The sequence below is a fragment of the Scyliorhinus canicula genome, chromosome 14 (assembly GCF_902713615.1).
Source record: "Scyliorhinus canicula chromosome 14, sScyCan1.1, whole genome shotgun sequence".
NCBI classification, from domain to species: domain Eukaryota; kingdom Metazoa; phylum Chordata; class Chondrichthyes; order Carcharhiniformes; family Scyliorhinidae; genus Scyliorhinus; species Scyliorhinus canicula.
In genome coordinates, this window is record NC_052159.1 from 11,844,077 (window position 1) to 11,867,482 (window position 23,406).

A 23,406-nucleotide genomic window follows, 5' to 3' on the forward strand; every position below is an offset into this window, starting at 1 on the left:
GAGCTTTACGCTCCCAAGTCTCTAACTGCACTGAACATCATGATGGGTGCTTGAAATGGGAAATTCGTGACTATAGCACAAATATCCTCACCATGTGGAGCACAACTATTCAAACAGCAAACTAAAGCTGCATGCACACCCGATATATATAATATATATATATTTATAATTCGGATTATATTGTTAAGATGAACGTGTTCATTTTTTTTATAGATGTGCGAGGTGTGTCTTTCTGTTTCCTATGTTTTCAGTTTTGGTGTTAGTAACTTTATTGTTTGCCATGTTTGCCTTTTATTGGGAATAAATCTCTTTGCGATGACTATTTTACTTATTTTCTGTCAATTCTTGGTGATTACCCTATTCATAACATTCCGTCGCCTGGGGAAGATATAATTATTGATGGATTTTGCTCGTTAGAAATGATCAGAAAATGCCTTCATAACCAAATTCCATACAGGATAAGAATCCAATTTATCGGCTTTGCACCTGAAAGGAATAACATTCATGTGGTAACAGACTTCAATTCGCCACTTCAAATGGAGCTCTGGGCTACAGTTGTTTAGCTTTCGAGGAGCACTGGAATATATCTCATTTTGAGGGCAAGTGAGCAGGAACACCATTTACGCTAACAAAACAAAGACAGAAAGAACGGGGCAGTCACTGTGAGAACACCTTGTGAATGTATTCAGCAGACAGTAATTGGCGTATTGTGCACAGAAGGAATGAAATTAGTCCATACCATGTCTTGTTCAGGGGGTGACCCTCCACAGCCCTTGTTATGTCAACCCGCATCTTCCTTTCTTGCAATGCCAGTGTTTATTTCCTGACTGTGAATCTAGACGCATCTGCAGGATCTGCAGAATGCTCATTGCATGAATAGGGATGCAGATATCTGTTCTCAACACACTTACTTGCCATTTCTCTTAGACGTTTCAAAAGCCTTTACTGAGGTTTGGCTGCAGCAGCAGTGTTAACAGCACTTATTTTTCTTCCAAGTATGAATTAATGATACGGCCAAAAGAACCAGAGGTGACACGAGGAGAAACTTATTCTATTTAATGAGTGTTTCGGATTTGGAATTCACTGCACAATAGGGTGGTGGATGCAGTTTCATGAGTTGCTTTCAAAAGAGAATTGGACTAATATTTGAAGGAGAAAAAAAGAGAGATTGGAGGCACGATTCAGTGGCCTGGTTTCGCTCGAGTGAGAGCACGATAAGGCCGGTGGGAGAGGCCAAAACTGAGAACTGCACCGGCTGCCAAACTGTTTGCGACGCAACCGGCCCACCCCCGTGGGCGAAATCGGGATCCTGCCGTAGCGTGGCGAGAAACCAACAATCACCACTTACGCCCCATTTCCACACAATTAACGCGAGCCACCCTATATCCAACGACCTCCCCACGATCCAGCGGCCGCCCCAGCAAGTCACCCTGGCGCCGATTAGTACTCCTTTTGCAAAACATGAACCTGCGGAAGGGCTGCTGACAGGACCCGAGAAGGTGAGTAGCCATTTTTGCTCACAGGCAATGAGCCCGGGGGCAGTGGGCTTGCTGCCCCTGTGCTCGGAGGGGCTGAGGGGGCTACCGGGGGAGGATGGGTGCAGCCCCGGTTGGGGGTGGGCTCCCATGGGATTCTAGGGGTATCAGGGCTGGAAGGTGGGTATTGGGGCTGTGGGGGGGGAGCAGGCAAGCAAGCACGGATCCTCCATGCCAACCCCTGGTTCATTTGTACGCGTTCCGGAGGCAACCCTAATTCCTGCCTGTCTGCCCCACCGATCACTCATTACACCCACTGACAGCAGAGACCTCTGGCTGTGAGGCTGGATGCCATTGCTCATAGGAAATTGGCAATTGGAGTTAAGTGAGCACTTCACACATCCCAAGTGTATCCCCCGTGGGTGGGGGAGGGGGGGTGTGTGGGTGGCAGGACCCATGGCTGGAAGTTTGGGGCATGGGATTGATGGTTGGCCTCCATCGTGGAACAAAGAGCCAGAGGCATCATGCCAGTTGTGAGAGCTTTTTAATTTGTCTCGTAACAAGTGTACACCACTGCCCCACTCTCCTAATGGTGCCGCCCTACCCTTCCAACCCCCATGCACACTCCTTCCTTACCTCCTATCTACATCCGTCCTCTCAGTGATCCTCGACATGCTTGGCCTTCTCTGCTCTTCCGCTGCATCCAGGTGTATACCCAGGATGCAGATCAGAGGCGGAGGCAGCCAGCTGCTTACCACATCCCGTGTCCTTCAATTCTCCTTGACAGCGGTTCATGCACTGCTGTGCCGCCCTGTTCCGGGTGCTGACTGCGAGAAACGGCTTTGTCAGAGGGGTAAAACTTGGGGAAGGTGGCGGCCACTGTCGCCAGTCCATAGGATGGGTCCGGGTTGTCACCCAACACCCCCTCCTCTCAGTGGGTGCCCATAGCGCCCTGGGATTTACTTCAGAACAGGCACAACCCAGCTGCCCCTACATCCTCAGGCCCGGCCAGCCCTGGTGGCTCCCCAATATCTGCACCATAGTGTCAATGCCCTCGGCGATGTTCCTCAGTGACTGGGAGTCGCTCTGCAGTGCCTCGGCAATGCCGTCGTGCGACTGGGACAATCACCGCCATTCCCATCTGAGTCCAGGACATGTCCCGCAGTGCCTCATCAAGCTCCGCCTGGTGGTGGGTCATGTTCTCCAGCGAGTCGAACAGTCTACTGAGGCCCTCAGACATGGCCGTCTCCGACTGCGACATGCCTTGGACACCTCCACTAATGTTACTGATGTTGTGTACCAGGCTCTCCACTGTGGTCACCACCCTCGTAGTGTTGGCCTCGGTGACATGCGTTGCTGGCACTATCTCCTGCGTCTGTAGCCTCTGGGACTCCTCCAATCGGCTGGGGACCTGCTGGAGTGTCGCTGACATCGCCCTCTGAATATCACGGCCGCACCCCAACTTCTGCATTGCTCCGGGTAAACCTATTCCAGAGGCTCAGGATCTGACTGGGACCCAGCTGGGTCCTGGGATCCAGCACACCTCAGACTACTGTCTCGCCTGGACGTTACTGCCTCCATCTGATGTGCATCAGCAACAGAGTGGTGCCCTGGATGGGCCGACACTATCGGCTGGATGGACCTGGGGGAGAGTGAACACGTGCTCAGTGGGAGGGGTGGGTCATTCTGAATGGCATTAACAACTCACGTGTGACAGGTCCTCCAGGTGGGACCTGGTGGACCCTCACTTCTGTGTCAGGCTCCGACCTCCATGTAAGAGTCCGCTTTGTCTTCAGCCACCCTCCGTAACTTCCAGGGCTCGTTCCTCGAAGCTAGTGAGGATTCTGGGGTGAGATTCTCCCCTATCCGGCGGGGCGGGGGTTCCCAGCGGGATGGAGTGGCGGGAACCACTCCGGCGTCGGGCCACCCCAAAGGTGCAGATTCCTCCGTACCTTTAGGGGCCAAGCCCTGACCTTTAGGGGCTAGGCCAGCGCCGGAGTGGTTGCCGTCCCGCCGGCTAGCGTGGAAGGCCTTTGGCACCACGCCAGCCGGGGCCGAAGGGACTCCGCTGGCTGGCGGAAGTCTGCGCATACACGGGAGCGTCAGCGGCTGCTGACGTCATCCCCGCGCATGCGCGGGGGGGGTCTCTTACGTGTCGGCCATCGCGGAGGGGAACGAGTGCCCCCCCCCACGGCACAGGTCCGCCCACGGATTGGTGGGCCCCAATCGCGGGCCAGGCCACCGTGGGGGCACCCCCCGGGGCCAGATCGCCCCACGCCGCCAGTCCCGCCGGTAAGGGAGGTGGTTTAATTCTTGCCGGTGGGACTGGCATGACAGCAGCGGGACTTTGGCCCATCGCGGGCCTGGGGGGGGGGGGGGCGCTGACCAGCACTGCGCGATTCCCACCCCCGCCGAATCTCCGGTGCCGGAGAATTCGGCGGCTGGCGGGGGCGGGATTCACGCCCCCCCCCCCCCCCCCCCCCCCCCCCCCGGTGATTGTCCGACCCGGCGGGGGGTCGGAGAATCCCGTCCCTGATATCCGCCATCCCGCTGCCAGTCTGGGCCCTCTCCCAATGGTTGTGGGGCAGCTTCTCCTGTGGAGAGACAGAGAGGTCACCGTTAGCTGCGCTTTTGGTTCACAGTGGTGGGGGGGGGGGGGGGGGGGGGGGGGGGGGGGGGGGGCGGGGTGTGCGAATCGGGTGTGTGATGGAAGGGTTGGGGATTTGAAGGGCAAGTTGCGGGGGGTAGAGGAAGGGTTGGGCCAGATCCGCATGGGGTTGGTATAGATCGTTGACCTTGCGGCACTGGAGGCCTGTCCTGGTCATGTTGCCCGAGCTGACGACCGCTGCCACCTCAACCCAGGCTGCACTGACTGCTCTGTGGCTCACCCTCAGGACCCTCAGGGGGACTGGACATCTGTCCTAGCCCCCACTGCATCTAGCAGCCTCCCCGGGTCTGCTTTTCCAAATGTTGAGGCCGGTCATCTCGGCGCCAAAGCCATGAGCTGAGTGGGTTTGGTTGTGTAAGAGCTGCTTAAGTGCTGCCCGACCTTGTTAGTTGGGGGGGGGCCTGGCGAGCATAGCCCCAGCAAATCGGCTGGTGAGCCTTCATTTGCGGCATGAAGCCCATGGGGCCTCCTTAAGTGGACCAATTTTTACAAATCAATTTAGAGTACCAGATTCATTTCTTTTCCAATTAAAGGGTAATTTACTGTGGCCAATCCCCCTACCCTGCACATCTGGGTTGTGTGGGTGAGACTCATGCAGACACGGGGAGAATGTGCAAACTCCACATGGACAGTAATCCGGAGCTGGGACTGAACCCGGGTCCGCCATGCTGTGAGGCAGCAGTGATTAACCACTGTGCCACCGTGCCGTCCCTTTAAGTGGACAATTAGCGTTGAATTGAGAAGCTGGCCTCGCTGGGTCGAGCGCTGGGAAACTCGCGGCAGGTCCCGCTCGCTACCCCGCTTAGAAAACTTCCTGGAGAACCGTGCCTATGGGGAAAGAATGAGGTAGTGGAAGCAACTGTGTTGCTCTTTGAACGAACCAGTCGGAATTTGATGGGTTGAATGGCCTTTTTCTGTGCTGCACCCGTCTATGATTCCATCTCGTCACTCGAGCATATTCCTACCTTTTAGAAACGAAAAATACAGCGTCTTATTCTTGGGGTTTTGGAGATAGTCCTTCTCTTTGAATTTGAGGAGGTGACGATTTCACCTTCTGCAGATTGCTTACTGTCGCTGAACAGAAACCTTGCTGCCATTACTATTCCTCACACTCTCCTTCAGTCAGCCAGCTCCATAAGGTGCAGTGAAGCTCAGGGTAGTAGCTCTTTGTTGTGGAAAACAACTTTGAGGCAGAGGGCAACCACTCCCTTTTGCAAAGCAGATGTGCATTTTGTTTCCTTGCCCAGTGTTCTTTGGAATACTGAACAGTTAACGGGGTAATTTCAAGCACCCAGGCTTTTGAGTGAGCCTCCAGTTGTGTATAGGAACTTCAGTTTCTTATTCAGATCAATCACGTCAGCAGCAAATGGCTGCTGTGTATCTGTGAAGGGAAGGGACCTGTGCTGACACAGCTGAGAGGGTGTTCTCCTCTGCATTAAACCCTGATACGTCAAGAGGCTGACTGACACCGGCTTGCACTTTTAACTCAGTTTTTACTTTTAATGGTGAGGTAAAAGGAGGGGGTAGTGTCCAGATCGATAAGATAGTCTGTATTGCACTCCTTGCTGCCTCACAGCGCCAGGGACCCGGGTTCGATTCCAACCTCGGAGGACTGTCTGTGTGGAGTTTGCACATTCGTCCCGTGTCTGCGTGGGGTTCCTCCTGGTGCTCCGGTTTCCTCCCACAAAGATGTGCAGGTTAGGTGGATTGGCCATGCTAAATTGCCCCTAGGTGGGGTTACGGGGATTGGGCCTAGGCAGGGTGCTCTTTTTAAAAATGTAATAATCTTTATTGTCACAAGTAGGCTTACATTAACACTGCAATACTAATACTCCGGCGCCTGTTCGGGTACATGGAGGGAGAATTCAGAATGTCCAATTCACCTAACAGCACGTCTTTTGGGAGCACCCAGGAAGAAACCACGCAGACACAGGGAGGACGTGCAGATTCCGCACAGACAGTGACCCAAGTGGGTATCGAACCTGGAACCCAGGCGCTGCAAAACAACAGTGCTAATCACTGTGCTACCGTGCCGCCCATTGTTCAAGGAGATACTAAATACCTCTCAAAGGAAATTCCTGAGAAAAGAGGAATTGTAAAATGGAGAAAAAAGTTCCATGGCTAAACAAGAAAGTCAAGGAAGACATAAAGGCAAATAGTAGGGCATACCATACTGCAAAAGCTAGTGGTAAGTTGGAGGATTGAGAGAACTTTAAGGTTCAGTAAAAGGCTGCTAAAAATAAAATCAAAAGAGCCAAGATGAACTACGAAAGGAAATGAGCAGAAACATAAACACCGATACCAAAAGCTTTTGTAAGTATATAAAAAGGAAGAGAATAGCTGAAGTAAATGTTGACCCTTTAGTGGACGATACTGATGAGGTAATAATGAGGATAACAGAGATGGTGGAGGCACTAAACCAATATTTTGCCTTTGTGTTCATAGAATTTACAGTGCAGAAGGAGGCCATTCAGCCCATCGAGTCTGCACCGGCTCTTGGAAAGAGCACCCTACCCAAGGTCAACAACTCCACCCTATCTACATAACCCCATAACCCAGTAACCCCACCCAACACTAAGGGCAATTTTGGACTCTAAGGGCAATTTATCATGGCCAATCCACCTAACCTGCACAGCTTTGGACTGTGGGAGGAAACCGGAGCACCCGGAGGAAACCCACGCACACACGGGGAGGATGTGCAGACTCCGCACAGACAGTGACCCAAGCCGGAATCGAACCTGGGACCCTGGAGCTGTGAAGCGATTGTGCTATCCACAATGCTACCGTGCTGTTCATGGTGGAGGATGATAAATTTTTTCCAAAAACTGCAGTTAATGTAGAGGAACTTGGTGCAATAACCATCACTCGGGAGATGGTATTGAATAAACTAATAGGATTAAAGGCAGATATGTCTACGGGTCCTGATGGCTTGCACCCTAGGGTATTAGGGAGGTGTGTTCTTGAAAATACAGAAAAACGATGTCATTTGAAATATGGAAGTCTGGAAATATCTGGTCTGAGAGGATACAGGGAAAGATCCCACAAAAGGTTAATAGCAGCTGCAAAGAGCAGGATTATAAAATGCAGATTCTTTCTCACAAGCAGGCTTAGCAAACACAGGATCCTGGTATTTAGCTAAAACAATGGCTCACACCTTCATAGGATGTAACTATCTTAGGAAGTTTCTGGAAAAGCATGGATGAGAGTTTCAATTGAATTAAGTGATGAATGTTTAAAACAGGCAGGTCTTTCAAGTCATAACCAAGTTAAATTTTAGCATACAGCTAAAAGCAAAGTTTCACACCTTAATTGAAATGAACTCTCTTAGTAAACAGCTGGAAAGGATGGATGATGCTCAGTCGAATTTGGTGTCAATTCTGAGTGTAAAATTCTACGAACATCAAGTCAATTAAAAGAAAGTTGGAGATGACCTGTCTACAAGAAACATAATTTAAAGTCAAAATCAAAGGCAAAGTTATGAGCTGGGGACAATTGGAAATTAACACCTATTGAAACCAAAGCATTTTTTAATCAGATCTGAGAGGTGACGTTGTGCCCAAAATGTATAATTAGTTGTATTAAAATGTTGACATCAAAGATACTTTTTAACAATCGAAGTGAAACAAGCTCATTTACAATAAAGTCATTAAAACTTAATAACTCTTCGAAAGAGAATATAAACCCGAAGAAAGGGGACAGCCAGGAGAGCCAGCTCTCACAGCTCGGTACATGGGAAGGATCGGACACAGCAACCGAGTTCACCTGCAAATACATCTCAAGAAGACCAGACTTTAAAGAAGATTGATTGTCAAGGTGGGCCTGAAGGTCCCTTCAACCAACAGGAAGGATCCAGAAGCAAGATCTTTTTACCTTTCTGTAAAGAAAGTGTTTACAGCTTACAAAAAAAATTATAATAATAAAATAACTAAAAAGTTTTAACCTGAAACAGTGGTTATTAGCCTACTTTACTTACTTAACAACGCAGGACCCAGGACATCGATGCTGCTAAGGGGTAAGTAGGTAAAATTCTTCGGTGAAGGTATGGGTTATACCGGGGGATAACTTGAAAATATAATTTGACCTGAATAGCACCCACCGAAGCCTGCATCGGAGTCAGGGAGTGAGAATCCCTGTTCACCATTTAGAATATCGACCCTTTTTTGGTATGGGGGAATTCTAAGAATAGTGGTGAGTTTTAACTTCAGGTGGCTGCAGAGATAATGGATGCATTGGTTATGATAGTTCAAATTTCCCTGGATTCTGGAAGGTGGATTGGAAACACGCTAAAGTTACGCCCCTATTCAAAAAGGGGAAGAAGCAAATAGTAGGACACTACACTGATTAACTTGACCTCTTTGGTGGGTAAGTTCCTGGAATCAATCAGTGAGGAGATAACTGAATATTTGGAAAGACAAAGCTCAATCCACCATTGTCAGAATGGTTTTCTGAAGGGTAAGCCATGCTTGATAAATTTGCTTGAGTTCCTTGAGGACGTAACCGGCAAGGTGCATACTGGGGATCCTGTGGATGTGGTATATCTAGTGTTCCAGAAGTCGTTTGACAAGGTGCCGCATAAAAGACTGATCCAGAAGGTGAGATTGCAGGGGATTGGGGGTAGATTGGATTGAGGGTTGACTGACTGACACAAAGCAGAGGGTGGGGATAAATGGGTCCTTCTCTGTTTGGCGAACTGTAACTAGCGGTTGCCACATTGGCCAGTCCTCGAACCTCAACTGTTTACAATCTATATTAACGATCTGCAGAGTGTAATATAGCAAAATTTGTGGATGATACTAAAATAGATGGGAAAGCAGACAGTGAAGAGGATAGACACATTTTACAGACGGATATAGGTAGGCTAGGATATTGGGCCAAAATTTGGCAGATGGAGTTTAATGTGGATAAGTGAGGTTATCCATTTTGGCCGAAAAAGTAGCCAAATTATTATCTAAATGGAAATCAGATTCAAAATGCAACAGGGCAGAGGGATCTGAGTGTCTTTGTTCATGAATTGCAGAAATTTGGTATACAGGTGCAGCGTGTAATTAAAAAGGCAAATGGAATGCTAGCGCTTATTGCAAAAGGCAGCACGGTAGCATGGTGGTTAGCATAATTGCTTCACAGCTCCAGGGTCCCAGGTTCGATTCCCGGCTGGGTCACTGTCTGTGCGGAGTCTGCACGTCCTCCCCGTGTGTGCGTGGGTTTCCCCCGGGTGCTCCGGTTTCCTCCCACAGTCCAAAGATGTGCGGGTTAGGTGGATTGGCCATGCTAAATTGCCCGTAGTGTCTTAAAAAGTAAGGTTAAGTGGGGGGTTGTTGGGTTACGGGTATAGGGTGGATACGTGGGTTTGAGTAGGGTGATCATGGCTCGGCACAACATCGAGGGCCGAAGGGCCTGTTCTGTGCTGTACTGTTCTATGTTCTATGACTGGAGGATAAAAGTAGAGAAGTATAGTTGCAATTGTATAGAGTGTTTGGTGAGACCACATCTGGAGGATTGTGTCCAGTTTTGCTCTCCTTATTTGAGGCAAGATGTGGCATTGGAGGCAGTTCAGAGGAGATTCACCAGTTTGATTCTGGGGATGAAAAGGTGGATGTATGAGGAGAGATTAAACAGTTTGGGTTTATACTCGCTGGAGTTTCGAAGGATGGGAGGGGATCTGATCGAGGTGTATAAAATACTAAGAGGGATTGATAAAGTAAAAGTAGACCAAATGTTCCCCCTTGTGGGGCAATCTACAATGAGAGGTCACAGATATAGGTTGAGAGGTGGCAGTTTGAGAACTGAGATGAGGAGGAACTACTTCTCTGCCCCATGGTGCGGTGGAATCAGAATCATTAAATGGTTTCAAGAAGGAGATAGATATATTTCTGATTTTAAAAATGGGTTAAATGGATATGGGGAACAGATGGTGAGGTGGATTTGAGACCAGGAAGAGATGAACCATGATCTGATTGAATGGCGGGGCTGAATTGCCCACTTCTGCTCCTAATTCCTATGTTCCTATGTGAAATTTGCCATCCTTACCCGGTCTGGCCTGCTTGTGACTCCAGACCCACAGCAGTGTGCTTGACTCTTAGCTGCCCCCCTCTGAAATGGCCTCAGCAAGCCACTTATTTCAAGGGAAAGTAGGGATGGGCAACAAATGCTGGCCCAGCAGCGACAGCTGCATCCAATGGACAAAATCAAAATCGGATCACCCCACCTTCTTCTGCGATGTTAGATGTATTTGCCATTGCAATGCCTAGTGTGAATGAGGATGCCAACATTATGAAGTAGGTTTCAGCAATAAGAGATGTCAGAGTTCCATTTAAAATTAGCGACATTGAGGTAAAAAAATATATTATGATGAGGCTGAAGGTATGCTTACCTTTTGCCCCTTCATGTCTTTCACCAATCCAGTAGCTTCCTTGTCACCATTACCAATTTCAGTTTTATTTCATTGACCAAATTTAAATTCCCCCGCTGCCATGGTCAGATTTGAACTCTCGTCTCCAGACCATTGGTTCTGACCTGTAGTGCATGGGAGTTGCTGGGTGGATGTAAAAATCCAATTGATTCACTGACTTTTTGGATGAAAGCGATCAATTATCCATCTGAGCTAGCACCCTACCTAGGCCCAATCCCCGTAACCCCACCTAGGGGCAATTTAGCATTGGCCAATCCACCTAACCTGCACATCTTTGCGGGAGGAAACCGGAGCTCCGGGAGGAACCCCACGCAGACATGGGACGAATGTGCAATTACTCTTACCCATCACGATATGAAATATTCTGGAGCTCAATGTCTCGAATCTCAAATGGAACCTTGTTGCTAAAACTGACTTCACGAAGCTTGGCCTCCTCGTTCATCCCATTGCCTCCTTTAACATTCCCTAACTCTCTCTGCAAAGCCAAAATCCCTCGTAGTTGGATACATCCGACTCCAGCGCCTCCCAGCCTGGCTGATCCTGAATTCCCTCTGAAGCTTCGGAAGCCACTCAGTTGTGAAACATGATGCAAAGCTCAAGAGAAAGACCTCTGCAACTAGAGGGGTGCGGACTTGACAGTATTGACGTCCCGATAGTGGAATGTCACTGTACATTCCAAAAGGAAAAGAAAACAATTTCCAGTGTTTTTTGGGGTTGGGAAACATTGTTTTTGTAATTTGAAGACTCAAGTGCAGAAAAATAAATTTAAATTCAGACGGGAGGATTTGCATCCCAGTGAAAGCCTCTTATCTGCTAGTATATACATCACAAGTCATAGTGGATGGTTCTTGATCAGGTGGAATTGAGAATCAACCATGAAATTGACTGAATGCTTCTTAATTTGTATGAGCTGGAAATTACAGCATTACTGCCTGAGAAATAATATGCAGAACTCAAACAGCTTCCACACTGATCCCATTACATACACAAGGGTCACTAGAAAAGAGAGAACTTGCATTTCTATAACTCCTTTGAATGTTTTTTTCTCTCCCTTTATTCTTTCATACGGTTGCCTCAGGCAAGACCAGGTTTTTATTGCCCATCCCCTATTGCCCTTGCACTGAGTGGCTTGTTCGGCTGCTGCAGCGGGCAGTTCAAAGTCAACCACATTGCTGTTGGTCTGGAGTCACATGGAGGCCAGGCCAAGTAAGGGTGGCAGATTCCAAAGAACAAAGAAAATGACAGCACAGGAACTTGCCCTTCGGCCCTCCACGCCTGCACCAACTGTACTGCACGTCTGAACTAAAAACACCGACCCTTCCGGGGACCATATCCCTCTATTCCCATCCTATTCATGTATTTGTCAAGATGCCCCTTAAAAATCACTATCGTATCTGCTTCCACTACCTCCCAGGGCAGCGTTTTCCAGGCACCCACTACCCTCTGTGTAAAAAACTTGCCTCGTACATCTCCTTTAAATCTATGCCCCCTAGTAATTGACTCTTCCACCCTGGGAAAAAGCTTCTGACTGAGTGTCTTTAAGACAGAGATAGATAGGTTCTTGATTAATAAGGGGAGCAGGGGTTATGGGGAGAAGGCAGGAGAATGGGGATGAGAAAATATCAGCCATGATTGAATGGCGGAGCAGACTCGATGGGCCGAGTGGCCTAATTCTGCTCCTATGTCTTATGGTCTTATGGACTATCCACTCTGTCCATGTCCCTCACAATCTTGTAGGCTTCTATCAGGTCGCCCCTCAACCTCCGTCGTTCCAGTGAGAACAAACCAAGTTTGTCCAACCTCTCCTCAGAGCACCCTTTCCAAAGCCTCCATATCCTTCTGGTTGTGTGGGGATCAGAATTGAACACTATATTCCAAGTGCAGCCGAGCTGATGTTCTATAAAGCTGCAATATGACTTGCCAATTTGTAAACTCAATGACCTGGCCAATGAATGCAACCATGCCATATACCTTCTTTACTACCTTCTCCACCTGCGTTGCCATTTTCAGTGACCTGTGTACCTGTTCACCCAGATCCCTCTGCCTATCAATACGCTTTTAAAAAATAAATTTAGAGTACCCAATTATTTTCTTTCCAATTCTGGGGCAATTTAGCATGGCCAATCCACCTACCCTGCACATCTTTGGGTTGTGGGGGTGAAACCCACGCAGACATGGGGAGAATGTGCAAACTCCACACGGACTGTGACCCGGGGCCGGGATCGAACTCGGGTCCTCAGCGCCATAGGCAGCAGTGCTACTATCAATAATCTTAAGGGTTCTGCCATTTACTGTATATTTCCCAACTGCAATAGACCTTCCAAAATGCATTACCTCACATTTGTCTGGATAAAACGCCAGGAGACATCTCTCAGCCCAAGTCTCCAACCGATCTAAATCCTACTGTATCCTCTAACAGTCCTCATCGCCATCCGCAATTCCACCAATCTTTGCGTCATCCACAAACTTGCCAATCAAGCCAGTTACGTTTTCCTCAAAATCATTTACATATATCACAAACAGCAAAGGACCCAGCACTAATCCCTGAGGAATGCCACTCATCACAGCCCCCCTTTCAGAGACGCACCCACTGCTACCCACTGTCTTTTATGACTGAGCCAGTTCTGTATCCATCTTGCCAACTCACCTCTGATCCCGTGCGACTTCACCTTTTGTACCAGTCTGCCATGAGGGACCTTGTCAAAGGATTTACCGAAGTCCATGTGGACAACATCCACTGCCCTACCCTCATCAGTTATCTTCGTCACTTCCTCGAAGAACGCGATAAAGTTAGTGTGACACGGGCAGCACGTTGCGCAGTGGTTTAGCACTGCTGTCTCATGGCACCGACGTCCCAGGTTCGATCTTGGCCCTGGGTCACTATCCGTGTGGAGTTTGCCCATTCTCCCCGTGTCTGCGTGATTTAGCCCCATCCTGTCACCTGTTGTTTACCAGGAATTTGTGTCCATTTTAAAGTTCTTTTTCTGACATTCCCATCCTCCGTATCGCAGTCCGTTCCTGTCCACCTCATTGTTCATCCAGGGGCAGGATGCCAAAGCTGGTTTCCTCTTTACACCATGGATTGTTTGAGACAGGATATTTGGGGGGCACTGATAAGAACTGTTTATTGAGTTGACTGTGTAATTTGCTGACCACAGAATCCCGTTTGTCTCAAAAACACAGGCAAGTTAGCTAGCTAAAATCCCATCATGCATTGTGGCCACTACTTGTAGCAAGAGTTTATATACTTTATACTGCTATGTCCTAAAAATACAGATTTAATAGTTAATAATGATTGCTGAGTATACTTTCTACGATTAATCTCAATCTTTAATAAACTAACTTATGTTTGGAGCCTTCTCGGGCTACAAACTCAACATGAGCAAAAGTGAGATCTTCCCAGTACACCCGCAAGGGGGGGGGGGGGGGGGGGGGGGGGGGGGGGCAGCACTAAAGGGCCTGCCGTTCAAACAAGCCCGAAATAAATTCCGCTACCTGGGGATCCAAATAGCCCATGACTGGAAAGGGATCCACAAATGGAACCTCACCAGCCTGACGGAGGAAGTTAAAAAGGACCTGCAAAGATGGAACACACTCCCGCTCTCCCTCGCGGGGAGAGTCCAGACGATCAAAATGAACGTACTGCCCAGGTTCCTTTTCCTGTTTAGATCCATTCCGATCTACATCCCCAAGGCCTTTTTCAAAGCGCTGGACAAACATATCATGGCGTTCGTATGGGGGAGGGTAAAAATGCTAGGATCCCAAAGAAGGTCATACAAAAACCAAAACCCAGGGGGGGGCTAGCCCTCCCGAATCTACAATTCTACCACTGGGTGGCAACAGCCAAGCGAGTAAGGGGATGGATCCAGGAGCCAGAAGCCGAGTGGGTGCGTGCGGAGGAGGCCTCCTGCATGGGAACCTCCCTCCGGGCCCTCGCCACGGCAGTCCTCCCATCCCCACCCAAAAAACACTCCACCAGCCCAGTGGTGACAGCCACCCTCCAATCCTGGAACCAACTGCGGCAGCAATTTGGCCTGTACAAAATGTCGGACAAGGCTCCCATCTGCAACAACCATAGGTTCAAACCAGCACTGACCGACGCCACCTTCAAAAGGTGGAGGTAGGACGGGGGGACACTGGCAGTCAGGGACCTATACACGGACGACAGGATCGCAACACTGGACGAACTGACAGAGAAATTTCAGCTAGCTGGGGGGAACGAGCTACGGTACCTGCAGCTCAAAAACTTCCTACGAAAGGAGACAAGGACGTACCCACAACCGCCACGACAGACACTATTGGAAGACCTACTGGACGCAAGTATCCTAGAGAAAGGGAACTGTAGTGACATGTATGACCGACTGGTAGACAGGGACGACACCGTACTGGACGCAACAAGAAGGAAATGGGAGGACGACCTGGGGATGGAGATAGGGTGGGGACTCTGGAGCGAAGTACTGCATAGGGTCAACTCCACCTCCACGTGCGCAAGGCTCAGCCTGACGCAACTAAAAGTGGTACATAGAGCCCACTTAACGAGAAACCGTATGAGTAGGTTCTTCCCGGAGGTGGAGGACAAATGTGAGCGGTGCCAGAGAGGCCCGGCCAACCACGCCCACATGTTCTGGTCTTGCCCCAGACTTGTGGAGTACTGGACAGCCTTCTTCGAGGCTATGTCCAAAGTGGTGGGGGTGAGGGTGGAGCCATGCCCGATAGTGGCGGTCTTCGGGGTTTCAGACCAGCCAGATCTATTCCTGGGGAGGAGGGCGGACGCCCTTGCCTTTGCCTCCCTGATTGCCCGCCGTAGAATCCTGTTTGGCTGGCGGTCAGCAGCACCACCCAGAGCTGCAGACTGGCTGTCCGACCTCTCGGAATCTCTCCAAATGGAGAAAATCAAATTCGCCATCCGAGGGTCGGACGACGGCTTCCACAGAACGTGGGAGCCATTCATGTAACTGTTCCGGGACCTGTTTGTGGCCAACGTACATGAGGAAGAATAGTCGGGTGGCCAAGAACCAGGGGAAAATGGGCGGGAATCGGGGGAAGGTAGCCGGGAGGAGGGGGGGGGGGGGGGGGGGGGCTACGGGCTCGGTATGGGGGTTTGATGGCAAGCCAAGGCCCAAAACCAAACTATAAATAAATGCCTATAAACATGTGCCTCGGCCATATTGGGGAATGTAAAATATGTATGCTGGCTAAAGGGGGCGGCCACAATTATTGTTATGAAGATGATTACCTGTAAATATTCATGTTAAATTTTTGTGTTTTCCTTTTTTTTTCTCTCTCTCTAATAACTTGTAATTTGTCATATATAAAATATGAAAACTCAATAAAAAAACATTTATAAAAATAAACTAACTTATGTAGAACTATTCTAGTATCCTCGCTATTCAGTTTTAAGGGGTCTCATCTCTGGACACTACCCTTCAATCCTGGCTCGAAGAATCCTCTCCAATAATTTCCCGACAGCTGACGTAAGGCTCACTGGCCTGCAATTATCTGGATTATCCTTGCTACCCTTCTTAAACAAAGGAACAACATTGGCTCTTCTCCAATCCCCTGGGACCTCCCCTGTAGCCAGTGAGGATACAAAGATTTCTCTCAAGGCCCCAGCAATTTCCTCCCTTGCCTCCCTTAGTATTCTGGGGTCTATCCCATCAGGCCCTGGGGACTTGTCTACCTTAATGTTTTTCAAGACCCCCAAAACCGCCTCCTTTTTGATCAAACATTTTAAAAAATAAATTTAGAGTACCCAATTATTTTTTCCAATTAAGGGGCAATTTAGCGTGGCCAATCCATGTGCAGGATGCACATCTTTTGGGTTGTGGGGGTGAAACCCACGCAGACACTGGGAGAATGTGCAAACTCCTCACGGACAGTGACCCAGGGCCGGGATTCGAACCCGGGTCCTCAGCGCCGTAGGCAGCAATGCTAACCACTGTGCCAACGTGCTGCCCTTTTTGATCAAACATGACTCAAACTATCTACACTCCCTTTCCCAGACTCATCATCCACCAAGTCCTTCTCTTTGGTGAATACTGACGCAAAGTACTCATTTATTACCTTGCCCATCTCCTCTGGCTCCACGCATAGATTCCCTCCATTGTCCTTGAGTGGGCCAACCCTCTCCCTGGCTACCCTCTTGCCCTTTATATGTGTAGAAGAAGCCTTAGGATTTTCCTTAATCCTGCTGGCCAATGACTTTTTATCTCTGGATAACAGGGAAATTGGAAAGTCCCAGTCAGCCACCTAGAACTACCTCAACAAGTTTGTTAATGAATCTAATGTGTCTGCCTACCTTGTGGGGGGTGTTCAACTCTTCCTGGCCCTGGTCTCAGTTTCCCTGCAATGTTGTGTGCTGGGAACAGGATCAGAAAGCCACCATGCCAGCCATCAACGCATTAAGGGATTGGAACCCAGTCGTAATATTACCGGACTAATGCCCTGGTTACATGGGGTAGTCCCCTCAACCTATGCCACCCCCCCCCCCCCCCCAAACCCCCCAGTTTCACATAGAAATATAGAAAATAGGAGCAACCATCAAGTCTACTCCTCCATTCATTATGATCATTGCTGATCATTCAACTCAAGAGTCTGTTCCCGCTTTCCCCCATATACTGTGATCCCTTTCGCCCAAATGCTCTTTGAAAACATTCTCATGTTTCGGCCTCAGCTGTTTTTCTGTGGTAGCGAATTCCACAGGCTCACCACTGTCTGGGTGAAGAAATTGCTCCTCATCTCAGTCCTAAATGGTCTAACCAGTGTCCTCAGACTGTGATCCCTGGTTCTGGACTGCTCCACCGTCGGGAACATCCTTCCTGCATCAACCCTGTCCAGTCCTATTAGAATTCTATATTCTTCTGTCGGTCCTATCATCCCAGGAATCAGTCTGAAAAACACGGGCTGGAAATCTGGTGAGAAGTCTGCCCACGATCGCAACAGCTGCTCTGGGAGCAGAGTGAATTATCTCAAGGTGAGACATCTGCCCCAAACCTGGGAGGAGGCCCTGCCTTAGAGAGCTGCCAGTCAGTTCTTGGATTGGTCAGCAGCTCTGGAGTCCCAGTCTGGAGAGAGTTGAGGTGGACTTTGCTGGGATTCATCCCGAGCAGCTCCGTGACGCGGGACTCTGTGCTCCACGGGCTGTCCCCAGGGACGCACAGTGAAGGAAACACTAACTGTTGCTGGAGGATCATCAACACAGTGAAAGACACTTGGGCTGCCCAAAGCTTGCTGGTCTTCCAGCGCAAAGAATTGTCCCCCGGCCAAGTGTTGCAGGCTGGCACATTCCAAAGCCTACAATATGCTGAAAGAGGCATTAAAGCTTGGGGCAGCCACCACAGAGGTGCACTGGGGAAGGTTGCTGTCTAAGCCCTGTCAGCCATAGTGAACTAAGACAAGGGAATTGTATAAAACCCACTTGGGCTGAATGACTCACATTGAATGTATACGGTGAATATCACATGCATCACAATTGTATGGAACCACCTTAGAGTGAAACTTGATCTATGTGGACAACTTAAATGTACCATTTGTACCAACCATTTTGAAATGTCTGTAATGTTTCTTTGACTGTGTTGAAGCATTTGAAGAGTACAAGATGGTGTAGCCATCTGGGATGGCCACTTATAAAGGGAAATACGGCCACTTGCAAAGAATTACGGGAAATATGGCCAATGCGGGATCCAGACGAACTCAGAGCTTAAGTGTATATTTGCCACTAGATAACCAGACACGATCGAAACCCCCAGCCGATTTGCAATCTAATGGCTCATTTCCCCAGAACAAAAGACTTGTGCTCAGGTATCAGATACAGATACAGACTCATCGGTGCCATTCCCTTCACCCAGGACGCCCAAGCAGCCAAGGTCAATGACCGCTCAGGACACACCCAGCCCTTTATTGGCTAAAATCGAAGGCAGTAATCGAAGCCTGTCGAATTATTGGGTCCAAAGCTAGGGACCGCCCAAAAGAGCACGAAACCCCCGAAGGACAAAAAGAGACACTGACATGAGTTCAGTCTCTTTTGGCCCTGGCGCACCGGCACTCTCTTGGCCCCGGCTTACACCTAAAACCAATTGCAGCATCAATCACGACCAGAAGCAAGTTCAAGACTAACGATCACTACCAGAAGGATGAGCCCAGCAGAAACAAAGTCACTTCTCCTTACCCAGCCACGCAAGATCCAAGCAAAGGCCTTGTTCCTCTGCAGAAAGCCGGGTGCCTGAAGTTCAGTACAGGTTGTTGTACTGTTAGGTGTAATTTAGCTTGTGGTGTTTTATGTTGCATGTCGAAGTAATTCTTGCATGTAAATAAACTATCATTGAACTTGAATGAACTAACTGGTTGTTTGGTCTTTGATTGATATCCGGTAAAGCCTTATGGTGGTATCATTTGATACCTGGCAACTCTAAAGAGCATCATTATTAATTGGCAACATTATTCCGGTGCCGATTGGCAACATGATTGGTGACGCTCTTAGGATAGTATTCCACTCATTAAAAAGAGCAACAATGGCCAGAGGCTATCTTGCCCTAATTATCATATTATTTGCATTTGGCCACTCAGTTTTAAAATGTCAAAGACAGAGACATGGGGGTGGGTGGGTTCAGGGGGTCCAAAGAGACAACTGTGGGCCCAGGTACACAAATCATTGAAACATGAGGAAAAGGTAATAATCAGACAAAGCTAATGGAATGCTTTATATCTGAAGAACTAGAATACAAGGGGGTAAAATTCATGCTTCAGTAATATAAAGTTCTCATTAAATCACATCCAGAGCACTGTGCGCAGTTCTTGTACCGCATCTTAGAAAGGATGTATATAATGTAATAATCTTGATTGTCGCAAGTAGGCTTACATTAACACTGCAGTGAAGTTAATGGGACAATCCCCCAGTCGCAACATTCCGGCACCTGTTCGGGTACACAGAGGGAGAATTCAGAATGTTCAAATTACCTAACAGAACGTCTTTCGGGACTTGTGGGAGGAAACCAGAGCACCCGGAGGAAACCCACGCAGACACAGGGAGAATGTGCAGACTCCACACAGACAGTGACCCAAGCCGGGAATCGAACCTAGGACCCTGGAGCTGTGAAGCAACAGTGCTAACTGCTGTGCTACCATGCCGCCCTGAGAGGAAGGACATCATGAACCTGGAACACAGTCCTTTGCACAAAAGATGGTAGACATTTGGAACTCTCTTGCACAAATGGAAATTGATCCGAGATCAATTGTCAATGTTAAAACAGATTGACGGACCTTCGTCTATCACCAAAGTCATTAAGGAATATGAGGCAATGGTGAGCGCGTGGAGTTAGATCACAGATCAGCGTTGGTCTAATTGAATGATGTTTCAGACTCAAGGGGCAAATTGGGGGGAGATAGTGGCACAGTGGTAATGCCATCGGACTAGTAATTTAGAGACCCTGCTAATGTTCTGGGGATATGGGTTCATATCCCATCACGAAAGCTGGTGGAATTTAAAATCAGTTAATATATCTGAAATTGCCAACCTAGTCTCAGTAATGGTGACCATGAAGCCACTGTCGATTGTTGTTTTTTAAAAAAACCCATCCAGTAAAGGGAAGGAAACCTTACTCGTCTGGCAACCTGTGACTCCAAGTCCATGGCAATTTGGTCAACTCTTTAAAAACAGCCTCTGAAATGATGTGGAAAGCCACATGGGCTAGGGTTTAGGGAACACCAAAGTGTATTATGAAGTTCGCCTGACCCAAATTGGGGAGCACAAGGACCCACTTTACAGGTGTGATGCAACAGAGAACTAAAGTATTTTAAAAACAAAACAATGTTTATTATATGAACCCAGTTAACATTTTATAAACCCACAGTAAACATCTTACCAACCACCAACACTGTTAATCCCTACAGATACAATACTCTATAGATAACCCTTAATAACTTTCCTAGCAACATCCATAAGTCAAAAAACCCTTTTTAACAAAGACAGTTGGTTTGCATTCCTTACAGAAACAGGTATTACTTTGAAATCATCAAGTGATCTGGAGACATTCTTTAGATTGCAGGGAGAGAGATCAATATACATCTACTTGGTTTGAATGCAGCTCTCCAACTGAAAGCGGAACTAAACACAGAGCCAAAAGAACTTAGAGCTAAAAACGAAAGTAAAAAGCAGAGCAGGGCTCAACTCCACCCACCCAATGACATCACGGCAGCCACTTAAGAAGACAAACATTTCTTAAAGTGGCATTCACATGACAAAAGGCAATTAGGGATGGGCAACAAATGCTGGCCTTGCCAGCAAACCCCACATTCCATTAAACAATCAATACATTTAAAAATTGGCACACACCCATTCTCCTGCTCCAATCAAGAAAGCTGTGTTATTCTTGGAAGGACATTCTTTTCAAATAACTTCATTGCCCATTTAGACATCTCTCAAAGGGGAATGAGAGCACAAGAGAATTACCATTCATGGTCAGACACATTGACGTTTTATTATATTGATCAGCTTGCTTGAATGTTATTTATATCTTTCATTATTCCGTCTCTTCATCTGCAGCAAGAATATATTTTATTGGTTGTGTTTTACTTTGTACCTTACTCGCCTGGTTACTGCCCCTGCGTCTTCACTTCCTATTTCATGAGAATAGTATCCCTTGTGCACATTATGGCCGGAATATGACCTGCCGGTGGTTTTTTTGGCGGGGGTGGGTAACATGAAATTGAAGAGTTCCCATCCCCCCGACTTTGCAGCAATTTTACCCAAATTGGCCACTTATGGGCCATATCTCACCCAACCTCAATTTCTAGGCCAGGTTTCACCTGGGGGAAGCCCGAAAAGGAACGGACTTAGGCCTTGTGTAGGAGGGGGAAAGTGGGAAGAATGCCTCCATCAGAAGCCCTCTTCTGATCTGACTTAGGGTGCTCCCACCCCAATTATTTAAGATCTGTCAGCTGTTAGACCTCCCTTTCCACTCCTTGGGACCCGCAAAATCTATCTTAGACCATACATTGCAGAAGGAGGCCATTCATCCCATCGAGTCTGCACCGACCCACTTAAGCCCTCACTTCCACCCTATCTCCGTAACCCAATAACCCCTCCTAACCTTTTTGGACATTAAAGGGAATTTATCATGGCCAATCCACCTAACCTGCACGTCTTTGGACTGTGGGAGGAAACTGGAGCACCCGGAGGAAACCCACGCAGACACGGGGAGAATGTGCAGACTCCGCACAGACAGTGACCCAGCGGGGAATCAAACCTGGGACCCAGGCGCTGTGAAGCAACAGTGCTAGCCACTTGTGCTACCGTGCCGCCCTTAATCTTGGGTCATCTAGTCGCAAGACTTGGGCTTGCACATTTTGAAGCACTTCCTTTTCTGTCCACTAGAGGGAGCAGAGCACTGCCAGCCAGCCAGATCCCCAGTGAGGAGGTGGAGGTCCCTCCTGCAGCTAAATGATACTCATTGAAGTGTGAACTGGCTTGGGGCAGGCAGATCAAAGAAGAACAAAGATGAACAAAGAAAAATTACAGCACAGGAACAGGCCCTTTGGCCCTCTAAGCCTGCACCGATCCAGATCCTCTATCAAACTGTTGCCTATTTTCTAAGGACCTGTATCCCTCTGCTCCCTGCCCATTCGTGTATCTATCTGGATACATCTTAAATTACGCTATCGTACCCGCCTCTACCACCTCTGCCGGCAATGCGTTCCAGGCACCCACAACCCTCTGCAGAAAGAACTTTCCACGCACATCTCCCTTAAACTTTTCCCCTCTCACCTTGAACTCGTGACCCCTAGTAATTGAGTCACCCACTCTGGGAAAAAGCTTCTTGGTATCTATCCTGTCTACACCTCTCATGATTTTGTAGACCTGAATGAGGTCCCCCCTCAACCTCCATCTTTCTAATGAAAATAATCCTAATCTACTTAACCTTTCTTCATAGCTAGCGCCCTCCATACCAGGCAACATCCTGGTGAACCTCCTCTTCACCTTCTCCAAAGCATCCACAACCTTTTGGTAATGTGGCGACCAGAACTGTACACAGTATTCCAAATGTGGCCTTATACAACTGTAACATGACCTGCCAACTCTTGTACTCATAGAATCATAGAATTTACAGTGCAGAAGGAGGCCATTCGGCCCATCGAGTCTGCACCAGCTCTTGGAAAGACCACCCTACCCAAGCCCACACCCACACCCTATCCCCATAACCCAGTAATCCCACCCAACACTAAGGGCAATTTAGCATGGCCAATCCACCTGACCTGCACGTTTTTGGACTGTGGGAGGAAACCGGAGCACCCGGAGGAAACCCACGCAGACACGGGGAGAACGTGTAGACTCTTCACAGACAGTGACCAGCGGGGAATCAAACCTGGGACCCTGGCGCTGTGAAGCAATTGTGCTAACCACTATGCTACCATTACTCAATACCCATTCCAATGAAGGAAAGCATGGCATATGTCTTCTTGACCACTCTATCGATCTGCGCAGCCACCTTCAGGGTACAATGGACCTGAATACCCAGGTCTCTCTGTACATCAATTTTCCCCAGGGCTTTTTCATTTACCATATAGTTCGCTCTTAAATTGGATCTTCCAAAATGCATCACCTCGCATTTGCCCGGATTGAACTCCATCTGCCATTTCTCCGCCCAACTGTCCAATCTATCTATATTCTGCTGTATTCTCTGACAGTCCCCTTCACTATCTGCTACTCCACCAATCTTAGTGTCATCTGCAAACTTGCTAATCAGACCACCTATACCTTCGTCCACATCATTTATGTATATCACAGGGTCCCAGCACGGATCCCTGTGGAACACCACTGGTCACAGTTCTCCATTTTGAGAAACTCCCTTCCACTACTA